General features: G+C 44.6%; 1 protein-coding gene across 6 annotated transcripts in view; it reads left to right on the forward strand.

Moving 5' to 3' along the window:
• VMP1 (vacuole membrane protein 1) overlaps positions 1-12,980 on the forward strand; it is a 479,796-nt gene that overhangs the window by 141,233 nt on the left and 325,583 nt on the right. The window lies entirely within an intron of this gene.

Below are 12,980 nucleotides of genomic sequence, written 5' to 3' on the forward strand. Positions count from 1 at the left end.
GTGTGTGTGTGTGTATGCATGTGTGTGCATGTGTGTGCATGTTTGTGTGTCTGTGTGTATGCATGTATGCATGTGTGTGTGCATTGTGTGTGTATGTATGTGTGTGCATGTGTGTGTATGTGTGTGTGCCTTGTGTGTGTGTGTGTGTGTATGCATGTGTGTATGTATGTGTGTGTGTATATATAATGTGTATTTGTGTGTGTGTATGTGTATATATATATATATATATATATATATATATATATATATATATATGTGTGTATATATAATGTGTGTGTGCATGTGTGTGTGCATTGTGTGTGTGTGTATATATAATGTGTATTTGTGTGTGTGTGTGTGTGTGTGTATATATATATGTATGTATATATATATATATACATATATATATGTGTATATATAATGTGTGTGTGTGTGTGTGTGCATTGTGTATGTGTGTGTGTCTGTGTGTGCATATGTGTGAATGCATGTGTGTGTGTATGCATGTGTATATGTGTATATATATTGTGTGTGTGTGTGTGTGTGTGTATATATATATATATAATGTATATATATATATATATATATATATATATATATATATATATATATATATGTGTATATATAATGTGTGTGTGTGTATATATGTGTGTGTATGCATGTGTGTGTATGTGTGTGTTTGCGTGCGTGCGTGAATATATTTATCAAAGTTGCACAATGTTAATAAATAATTTATTCTCACCACATGTCTTTTTTTTTTAATTTTTAAAATATTATATAATATACAAACACACACACACACACGTTCCCCAGTGACACACAAACACACAGAACACTTCAAAGTGACACACACACACACACACACTGACAGCTACCAAGTGACACACACACACACAGTGATACCCGCCTCCCAAGCGCGCTTGCTGTCTCCTCTGTCAGGACAGCAAAAAGCTCCTGGTAGCGCGAGCGTCAGCAAGCGAGAGCACTGCTCAGCGACGCTCAGTGCACTATGTCCGAGGCCTAAAGCACCACACAAGTTTTCTATTTTATCCTAGTTATTTGTTTATCTTTGTCATAAGTGGGAACTGCATCTTTAAAGTATATTTCTGTTAAGTGATTTTTTTGTTTTGTAATGCTTACAATACAACTTTTGCTGCACTGAATTTTCTGATGGCTTTTGATCTTGTCTGCTTTTATACTTCTATTTTGATTTCATACTTTTATTTTAACAGCTTATTTTGCAATTACTTAATATCAACCATTCTGTAAATATAGTATGTGAATGTGAAAGAATAACTTCAGAGATCAGAGTGCATATAATACGTGTGGCATGTTAACAGAACAGGAATCCAGTTTATTTGTGTAAACAGAAGTAATGAAACCTACTGTTTAATTTAGACATGAAGTGTTGGGGGGCGAGTCAGACAGTATTTTGCCTAATTTATGCCAGTCACCTCTGACCAACCATTGCCTGATTCCATTTATAAATCACTGGAATTGTTAGCGAATTACATTCCAGTCTAACCGCAGGCTCCAGTGGGTCTCCAGTCATAGTGTGGCAAGTAAATATTTCTCAGGTGAATCAGCATGGGATTCAGGATATGTTATCTTTCGTCTGTGCTTGCCTCTTGCATTTGGGAAATACCATATTGGTTTAATGGTGCAAAATAACTATATAAATCTATTTCCTTTCTTAATCTTAGGAACTTGTTTTACATGCAACAAGTGAAACACTTATCTCCTGTGACCTGGGATTTCATTGAAGTTCTAGTATTCATATTTATCTTGATATTTAACTTTTTGGAGGAAGTGATAGCTTAGTCCGATTTCTAATTTTAATGACTTTATGGCTTTCAAAAATCACGTACAAGACCTATTTTTGTTTTAAAAGAAAAGTTACCATCCTCCTTATGCTATGGTAGTACAGGACAGAATAACTCCTTTTATTTGAACACCATCGATTTGGAGCAGTGTCGTATATGTGCCTCTATCATAAATATATATGCCCCTCAAACTTTATTAAATTAAGTACTTTTAGATTACTTCAATTTAAGACACAGAATATCTATTTAGTTAATATTGTCTTTCAATTATTTTTTCTTTCCTCCTTCCTCAGAAGCCTAGGGAGGGTTGTATACAACTTTGTAGGTGGCACCAGTTGTACACATGCCATTAATTAAGAACAAGTAGTTTTAGAATATTCTTCATACTTAATTACAGTAGGGTTTTACTCTATCACTTTTATAGTGTCACCAGTATGAAGTAAAATTGTTACATTGACACTCAATAGTTTTCCTTTTCTCAAATTCAAATTCTCAGTTTTGTAGTTTACTATTGATATAAGATTACTTAGTGCTTATTTTGGGAATATTTATAATTATTTTATTTGTCCATACAGATATTCAATTTCACTATAATATTGTAGTGTAGACATGTAGCTGGTATTTTTTTTTGGAAAACCTTAATCTTTGTCATGTCATGAACAAACAGTGGACGTAGATTTTGTACAGGTACAAGAAATGTTTCAATAGTTTATATGCCAAGTATATTTGTAAGCAACGTTCACGTTTGTTTGAAGGTATTGCTCGCTACCCCAAATAAACTATAATGGCAGGTTTGCATAGTTTCCAATGAAGAAAAGACCCCAAGGGCTCAGTAAGAAATATCTACATTTACTTAATTTATTTTATTACAGGAGAAAAGGCTTGTCATCTATTGGGTTTATTCAATGTTCTGCAATAAATATCACCTTGCATCACAAATATAGCTGAAATCCACATGAACCTCCAGTGTGTTTGTATCCAAGACAAGACTGTATTTGGTGAAAGAGTTTTGTATACAGACGTTGGAAAGTTGCGCTGTTTATTGGATCTGAGGAGATAAAGTTTGGGATTTGTAAATATGAACTTTTAGCTGAAGCAGATGTCTGAAACATATCACACCCACACATCCTGCCAAAACTATTTGATGATGTCATGCTGACTTCATTTTAGACAGCTAGTTAAAGTTGTCGAAAAGCAGGCACATGATCGATAGAATTTTTGTGGGGGTTTTTGTCTGAGAACTCGCATGTGTTCACCACAGAAAGCATAGCAGTTCCATTCTTTGTCTTTTTACAGTAAAATAAAGTGTGTTTTTTTCTCCATAATTGTAACTTTATTTTCCATTATAAACTTGCATGAATATCAGTTATAGGATTATGTTGAATAAATATCAGGTTTAGTAAAAATTTGCAGCTGTTTTTTTAAATAAATGACTTTTGGTCTTATTACTTGCAGTTTTCATATTCTGTTTTTTTCTGGCTTTGGCACAGCTAGAATAATAGACACGGTGACCTATTACTGGAAGTAGTGTTGGTAGAGGTAACAAGCACATTATGATCTCTCCTTGCTACAGGATAACATAACCTTGTATGTCCGCTGAAACATTGGCTTCAGAATATACTGATTTGTAAGCAAGATAAGACTACCCATTTTCTCTTATGGTCATTTTTCCACAGATTTTATTGCCACCTTCACCAGGATTTGCTTATTCTACCCATTGAAACATTTATTTGTATTTCCAGTTTCGTGGCTAATTCTCCTTAACAGATCTAGGCCAGTTAAACCGGTATAGGGCTTATTACATTTAAAAAAAAAAAATACATACAATATGTTAATATTGTGTTGAAAACTGTTTGAAGGGAAGTACTGCAAGTAAATCTATCACATCATTGCTGGAAACAATGTAGAAACATTCTTGTTAACATACTGTAGACAAGTGATTAGCAACCTTTTTTTTTTTTTTTAAATCTCGGGGCACCCCTAATCATGATGCTCTGTTGCTGATGCACCCCCACAACAGGACAATCAGTCACAGAAGAGACAGGACCGACAGAGGGGGCAGAGAGTCAGTCTCAGGGTACAGACACAGTCAGTCACAGGAGACGCAAATTTCTCCCCACTGTGCTAGCGTGACGTGGGTAATATGGGGACTCGAGATGGGCAACATTTTGCAGATTTGGATTGGCCGGTTCCTTTGACTCATGGATTTCTATCATCACTCTCAAAAAGACCAATCCACAATTTGAGATATTTTGTTGTATATATCTATGTTCCCTCATATGTCCCTCCAAATAAATGAGGGTGACATGCCTGTGCTGAAAAAGGAGCACGCCTGAGGGTGGCTGGGAAATATGCGAATGACTATGCAAAGTAAATTTAAAGGCGTCCCATCTCATACTTCCTAAAAAGATTTCCATAACGGCTATATAGAGTTGATGATACCAACTTAATTACTGGAAAAAAAGGAATCCTCTGGCGCATAGGCTCAAGCAAATTGTGAATTAATAGACAATTGTTGCAATTAATTGGTGGTGGAACAGGTGCATTCACAGATGAAATTCAAATTCCACTATCACAATATTGTTGTAAGGATCCGTCATTCGCGCCCTCCCCGGCACGCTCCCTACCTGCCTAGACCTGCAACCGGGCCTTCTGCTTCCTGCAGCGGACTGGCGAATGCCACCGTTCCTTCTAGGGGCGTGTGCGGACCGCACTTGGCACTAAATTCCATTCCCGCTGGTCCCGCCTCCAGGCTTTGCTTGTGCAATGATGTCATCGCAGCACACGCGCTGAAGCTTCCTCGCTCCTCTGTCTAAAGGGATATACCTGTGCTGTCTCCCTCAGCCAACCACAGCCAGGTATACTCCTGAGTTTGCTTCCACTCATTGAACTGTTCTAGCTTATATGTTCGGCCTGCCCGCTGGCACATTGGCTGACCATAACCTTGTGTATGTGTGCTGTGTTCACTACAGTCCTGCCTCCTGTCTGAGCCTTGCCTGTCTTGTCCTGTGTTGCCTGACCTCAGTGCCTTCTTAATGCATGGGCACGCTGGGCAGTTGCCCGGGGGGCCCACGAGCATAGGGGCCCCATGCTAATCTGTGCACAGACCAGAATTTAACACTAATTTTCCGATCACCCGCCTCAACATTCAAATCTCCCGCTAACTCGGTAGAAGGAGAAAAATTACGACTTGTAGAGTAGGCATGTCTGCATTCGCGATAGAAATGTTGCCGTTTTTGTTGCTTGCAATGTTATGGAAGCAGAATATTGTAACGGATTCGTGGGAGGCAATTAACGGTTTTGTTGGAGGTACCAATAAATATAAGTTTATTTTATCGATAATTTACATTTTTATTTTTGTGAGTGGTTGTGTAGACAGGGCCCAGTGCACTGCTTTGCCCGGGGGCCTATAATGCTGTTAAGACGGCCCTGTCTGACCTTGCTTGTTTTTTGGATTCTGCACTTCTCCGCTCCTGACCTGGCTTAGCAATGATGATCCGTACCTCTCCGCTCCTGACCTCGGCTTACCCACGATGATCCGAACCTCTCCAATCCCGACCTTGGCTAAAGTACCTACAACGATCCGTACCTCTCCAATCCAGACCTCGGCAAGTATCACTGACCATCCTGACCTCTCCTACCTCGACCCAGCTACCTCGACCTATCTACACTCCAGACGTGCCCTCGCGGCTGTGGGTTTGCGTTTATCAAATCCCCACCTTGGCCTCACGGTCACGCCTTGTTTGTGGTGAGCACATTGTTAGAATTGTTTCCAAATTTCAACTTTCAATATTCTTTAACAATTAATATAAGGGCTATTTAGCAAATAATTAAATCTAGATCAATTTGAAGTTTATTCAATATAGTGTAGCCCTTGTTCCCCCGTACCCGGGAAGGAACTACCAATGCTGCTATTACCTGTTGGCAACAAGGAGGCCTGAGCCTCTGCCACTGGGAGCCTGGGGTAATTCTGGTTCGTCTTGATGCAGCGTCTCCACCTGTAAGGGTTCCCAACGTTGTGGGATAGGTCCCTTACAGGAACAATAATAATGATACGCATACAGACAGGTACTGCTGCGGCCAGCTTCAGTCTTACACTTACCCGTCTTGTCCCGCGGCTGTTTTCGGGCTGGCGCCGAACTTGGCCGAGCGCCAGCCGCATCTTCCCCGCATCCTTCCCCTCCCCTCTCGACCTCTGCTCTGCCCTGCTTCTCCGGGTCCCCCTCTGCTTCCCACATCCCCCTGCTTCCCACATCCCCTTCGGGGAACCCTGGGCACGCGCGCCACGTGCGCACGCACCCTGGCACACGTGACCACGCATCAGTGACGCGCGGCACACAGCGGGAGAAAAAAAAACCCAGCCGCGCCTAGACGCAGATTGCGGTGGCGGCCGCTGAAGACTCGGCTCGGCCGCCACTGTATATAACAACAACCGTTACTGAAAGCGGGCCCCGGTACCCTGTACCACACAGTAATATAGGACCCAAACTGATGCCACCAGTGAGTGTCCCCAAAGTACATTGAGTGCCAGGCACCAATACCCTGTTGTCCCTTCCTCCCAATGTCAAGGCGAATCCAAAGTGTTGGAGATAGCGCTATCCCGTGTAGTGTTGGTGCACTTAGTTGAGGTACCTGGTGTGGCCGAATTAGCAGCAGGGATCCACTTGATCCAGCAACATCGTCCGCGATGACGTCTGACTCCGCATGGGGTGAATTCCGGCGTGGATAATATCACCAGAGTCTCTTGCACTGAGATTATCTGGTCCTGGACCATAAGCAGCAGTCACCGTGCGGCATCTCCACTGTGTACCTGTGTCACGACTCGCGGTCCCTCGCGCGTCCCTGCGCGGACTCCACGCACCCGCACTTACTCCCGCTCCGGCCCGACACCTGCTGGCAACTTTCCACGCTGTCCTCTGGCACGCGCCTGTCCCCGCATGCTCAGAGCGCTCCCCACAGGAGCGTCAGTCCCCGCTGACGCACTGCGCAGGCGCAGACCCCGCACAGCGGGATTGGAGGGCAGAAGTGAGACGCGTCACCGGTGTGTCACGCACACACGCAATGCCCCCGAGCGACGAGTCAAGAGGAACTCATTAGTTCCAGTACTGCCAGCTGTCTCTTCCCTTCCGGCCTATCCCTGGTCCCTGCGAGGGTTACGCCTCCGCTCCACCCCCTGGGGTGATTGGTCCTTGCCTGCTACTTATGCTCAGCTGTGCCACCTGGCATTTCGGCTGAGCATAGACTCTCATTACCTGGTGTTTGCCTCTGCCTCCCTTGTCTTGTTACCTTGTCCTAGTTCTGCTTTCCCATGTACCGACTCTGCCTGCCTTTGGAACCCTCGCTCTCTGGAAACCCGACCTTGGCTTGAACTTTGACCATCCGTATCTCTCATGCCCTGACCCTTGGCTCTGGACTCCGACCATCCGCCCTTCTCCAGTTCTGACCATGGCAATAGTACCTCACTCGCTCTGGACCTCTCCTGCATCGGACTCGGCAAGTATACGTTTACTCTCACTTCTCCTGCCCTAGACTCAGCCAGCAAGACTACTTTACATTCCGGACGGGGTCCCCGTGTTTGTGGCTGGTGGCTACTATCCCATCTCAGCACAGGGGTCTCGTCTTGTTTGTGGCGAGCACAGCGTAACAACCTGACACTAGACAGTAAAATGGGGAACCGTCCCTATCTAAGAAGCCTTCCCTGAAGCAGCCACAAGCTACACGTGATCGGGTAGAAAGAGAAATGGGAGCACCACGCCCCCTAGCGGCGCTACTTCAAAGAAATCCAGCGGTTGATAAGTTCACATAAAAGTATAAGTTTTTCAAAATCAATCACAATGACTGTCCCATGTAAAGGATAAGGTCCCTCGTAGTACGCTATCACACAGTGGTTAGGTCTCCCCAATAGCCTCTATCCAGAGGTATATCTTATATGAGGTAGTCCATAATTAATTAATCAACTCACTGTTTTGTGTGCGTGGGTTCCTGCGTGGGCTCCTGGATGTTGGCGTGCTCCAACCGGGGTAGATGCAGAGAATGTGGATGGATGAGGCGGTGCAACTGCCTGGCGAAAGAATATTCAGACTGGGACTTCTCAACTGGATACAAAAAGCTTTATTGGCACATACAGTAATAGCAAGAGACTAACTCTTACGCGTTTTGCGCGGTGGTCCGTGCTTTATAAAAGATAATGGGGAAGCGTCCCTATCTATGAAGCCTTCCCTGAAGCAGCCACAAGCTACATGTGATCTGGGGCCTATGGGGACAAACTAGGCCTAGCCTCAGAACCACAGGCTCCTGAGACCCTACCTCTCTGTTTGGCTCCCTTCTCCAACTGTGATGTGCAGAAAAGCCCGGGCGCTACCTCAATTTGATTGACTAATGGGGTGATACAATTCTAGTGACAGAACAATACAACCTTAAAGGGTACTTTAAGGTCCCCTCTACTTCCGATTCTCTTCCCGCTGCTCAAACCCCAAAGAGGACCTATCCAGGATCCTTAGTGATATAGGAAAACAAACAAAAAATGGGGGAGCACAGGTTGAGGGACTATACAGACGTTTGTAAAACTGCACGATATATAGCTGTGAGTGGAAATTTAGTAAGGTGTGCAATAACGTAAACACTTACACGGCCTTGTGTAAATGCTTTCACATCAAGGTGTCTTTGCTTTAGGTGTCTTCTCTCCAGTGTTCTTTCTGCTTAATACTTTTCTTCTCCTCTGTTGTGTGGTTGAGTGTTCCTGGTCTTCTCCACACAGATGGTTAGCGATGTTGTCCTCAGGATTAAATGAAACGAGAACAAATGGCGTGAGGAACAATACAGGAAATAAAATGAAATATAGCTGGGGTAGACAACTGTATTAAAATCAAAAAGCAGATGATTACTGCATCCACTCACACGGGCAAGCGTGAGTGATCTCTGGAGGGAGGTATCTTTTAAGGCACCTGACTGCAGTGCTGTCACATCCCCCACCTGCTCCTTTATACCATATAAGTAGGAAAAGAAGGGGTAATGGGGCGGAGGTTGATTAAAAATGTAACCCCGTAAGGTTAGTGATAGACTCACACGGCCATGTGTGGGTGTAAACTCTGATTGGTATCTTTTCTCCCCTCACTGGAACTTCAAATCCAAACCTTCAACTGGGTTTGTTGAACCACTCAAATAGTGCCTTGATCACACGATGATACACAGGGGTGCAGAGGTAGAAAAGCGTGATGCTTTATTAACAACAACGGGACAAAGTCCTAACAAAACATTAAAAAAGCACTTGGTCAAAATGACTCAAGAGCTATGTGTGCATAAAAACAGCCAGTCCATCTGAAAATGTTTGTGCAGGATACTCAAGTGCGCAGCTAACTCTCCGCGTCCAGTTGGTCTGCTGTGCTCCTGCCTCCTGCTTCCGACGGTGGCTGTAGTGGTGAAAAAAGTCTCAGGGATACTAGCAACGCGTTTCGCCCTTCTTGGGCTTCCTCAGGCTCCGTAGCTCCCTACGGAGCCTGAGGAAGCCCAAGAAGGGCGAAACGCGTTGCTAGTATCCCTGAGACTTTTTTCACCACTACAGCCACCGTCGGAAGCAGGAGGCAGGAGCACAGCAGACCAACCGGACGCGGAGAGTTAGCTGCGCACTTGAGTATCCTGCACAAACATTTTCAGATGGACTGGCTGTTTTTATGCACACATAGCTCTTGAGTCATTTTGACCAAGTGCTTTTTTAATGTTTTGTTAGGACTTTGTCCCGTTGTTGTTAATAAAGCATCACGCTTTTCTACCTCTGCACCCCTGTGTATCATCGTGTGATCAAGGCACTATTTGAGTGGTTCAACAAACCCAGTTGAAGGTTTGGATTTGAAGTTCCAGTGAGGGGAGAAAAGATACCAATCAGAGTTTACACCCACACATGGCCGTGTGAGTCTATCACTAACCTTACGGGGTTACATTTTTAATCAACCTCTGCCCCATTACCCCTTCTTTTCCTACTTATATGGTATAAAGGAGCAGGTGGGGGATGTGACAGCACTGCAGTCAGGTGCCTTAAAAGATACCTCCCTCCAGAGATCACTCACGCTTGCCCGTGTGAGTGGATGCAGTAATCATCTGCTTTTTGATTTTAATACAGTTGTCTACCCCAGCTATATTTCATTTTATTTCCTGTATTGTTCCTCACGCCATTTGTTCTCGTTTCATTTAATCCTGAGGACAACATCGCTAACCATCTGTGTGGAGAAGACCAGGAACACTCAACCACACAACAGAGGAGAAGAAAAGTATTAAGCAGAAAGAACACTGGAGAGAAGACACCTAAAGCAAAGACACCTTGATGTGAAAGCATTTACACAAGGCCGTGTAAGTGTTTACGTTATTGCACACCTTACTAAATTTCCACTCACAGCTATATATCGTGCAGTTTTACAAACGTCTGTATAGTCCCTCAACCTGTGCTCCCCCATTTTTTGTTTGTTTCCCTTCTCCAACTGGCATGGTCCCGCTGAGCGCGCCAAATGTAACAGTCTGTAGCAGGGAGATCCCTGAAGCCCTAATGGCTGTGCTTGTCTATGTGTTGAGCAGCCCCTGGGGCTGCTGGGAATTGTAGTTCCCCTGCGGAGATTTTGAGTGTAATGGCCGTTGCTGGGAACCTACTGCGTATGCGCGAGGGTGAAGCAAGATGTCCGCCGCACTTACATTCCTTTTGCGCATGCGTGGCACAAAACAAGATGGCAGCGCCCTCGCTGCAACATTGACGACCCACTCGCCTGCTCCCAGCCCCCACCGGAACCTCCCTACAGCCGTCCTCCTCCCGCAGCCCGGATGTGAGAGTGGGGACCAGGCTACACCAGTAACACCACTAATTGTGGTCAATGTTGCACTTCAGAGCAGATCTCAGGAAGACATGGTAATCTCTACCTGAGATCTGCTTTGAAGTGCAACATTGACCACAATTAGTGGTGTTACTATATTGATTAAACTTCAAATTGATCTAGATGTAATCATACATATACTAAGCTATATTCAGCTGAACCCCGTTATAACGCGGTACTCAGGGTCCGCAGTCCAGATAACCGGGAGTCCACATAAGCGGAAGGAGAAGAAAAAAATATATATTTTTTTTTTTAAATGGCCGCCGCGATCAGGATTTACTCAGAGGTGCAGGGTATCCAACACAACACGGGGGGGAGGGAGTGCTGTGCAGTTCAAACTCCTCCTGTGTCCATGGCTGCTAACGCCTTCTCTGCCCGAGGGGCCAACAGTGTATTGCAGATTGGGAGGGGCTATGCTGTGCAAACTCTTCTTGTGTCCTTGGCTGCTAACCCCTTCTCTGCCCAAGGGGCCAACAGTGTATTACAGATAGGGAGGGGCTATGCTGTGTAAACTTCTCCTGTGTCCCTAGCTGCTAACCGCTTCTCTGCCCGAGGGGCCAGCAGTGTATTGCAGATTTGGAGGGGGGAGGGGCTATGCTGTGTAAACTCCTCCTGTGTCCCTGGTTGCTAACCCCTTCTCTGCCCGAGGGGACAGCAGTGCATTGCAGAGTGGGGGCAAACTCCTCCTGTATCCTTCGCTGCTAACCCCTTCTCTGCCCGAGGGGCCAGCAGTGCATTTGCTTCAGCAATATTAGTGAGGTCATCAGCTGCTGGATAACTTAACTCTTACACTGCCCTGATTGGGCAGTATCGATTGCTACCTTGTTATCCTAAAGACCTTTCCTGTCAGGTGTAGGTGGATGAACTGTATAGTTAAAGCACTTTTCCCCACACTTCCAACTACAGTACCACCAGCTTTCCTACTTTGTGAGGGGCTGCAAAGACAGCAATCTGTAAGGTTAAGGTTTCCCCGTGGTCCTAAAACCCGACTGCTTCAGCCTAAAGCTGTATTCCCACTTAGGCAGTTCTCTCTCTGCTATTAAAGTTTGTGTCATGCTATGGAACAATGTGTTACCAACCAGGGTATGTTGTAGTCATGCTCTGTGTCTATGTGAGTGAAGCTTGTACTGCACCGACACACTTTATTCGAGCAAATACCCGGTATGTACCTGGCAGATACCTGGAATGCGCTGCTCCTCACCTCTGACAAGCCCCGTTGCGTTTGCCTTCCCAGCCTGGGTTCATGCCTGGCTGATGGGCGGCTGATCTGTTAAATGATAATGATTAGGATTTAATAGGCTGCAATGCTTCGCGTGTCTACCAGATGGCATAAATTCATGAATTGTAATGCAGTATATATATATGTACTGTGCAGTATTGCAGCCAGCGGGAATAAAATGCTTCAATCCCTGCCGGAAAATAACTCAATGCACTCGGGCAGAAAACAGTCACAAACCTCAATACACCCGTGTATACCCGAATTCGTGGACTAGCCGAGCTCGAATAAAGTGTGTCGCCAGTGTATGTTTTATGCAAAAAAAAAAAAATTGAAAACAGGAGCCACGCCCAGACCACGTTATTGCGGATTCGCGTTGTAGCGGATCGCGCTATAACGGGGTTGAGATATATATATATATATATATAGTGTTCGACAAATCACCCAAAAATCTACTCGCCACCTAGCCCTGCCCCTAGTCCCGCCCCCAGCCCCACCCCTAGTCCCGCCCCCAGCCCTACCCCATGTCCCGCCCCCAGCCCCACCCCTAGTCCCGCCCCACCCCAAGACCTGCTTTAAAAAAAAAATGAATAAATTCCTAGTAAGAAAAACATTCGTTTTTGACATTAGTTTATTTATTGTATTACATTATACTCACTATACAGATACCCCCGCTACAGCCAAAGTTGTATAAGTGATGGTGCTAAGAGGGGCTAGATTGATATAAGACCAGAGATGAACAGAACCCCTATACAGCACTCTATCACTACACTATGTGAGATGATGAAAATGTTAAAACATGATTTATTGAAAACTCGTTAAAACAATGGGGTTTAAAACAAGAATTAAATAGATTTCAAACGCTTTAATGACTCTAGGGGTAAGGTTTACCCCAGAGAGATGGTAGTCTATATTAATGCCCAGTGTTATGTGGATTCACTGGCCCTAGTGTTCCTTATATGAAGTCATCACCTAGGGAATGGTTTTGTGAGGGAATGGAAGTGATAGCCTTAGATGTAGTGCCACAGTATACTAAGTACTGGTTGGTGCACCAAAACCAGAAAACCTTACGCAAGGCTGCTGTGTAATACAGCCAGGTGTTCTGATATT

The sequence above is a fragment of the Ascaphus truei genome, chromosome 3 (assembly GCF_040206685.1).
Source record: "Ascaphus truei isolate aAscTru1 chromosome 3, aAscTru1.hap1, whole genome shotgun sequence".
Classification (NCBI taxonomy): domain Eukaryota; kingdom Metazoa; phylum Chordata; class Amphibia; order Anura; family Ascaphidae; genus Ascaphus; species Ascaphus truei.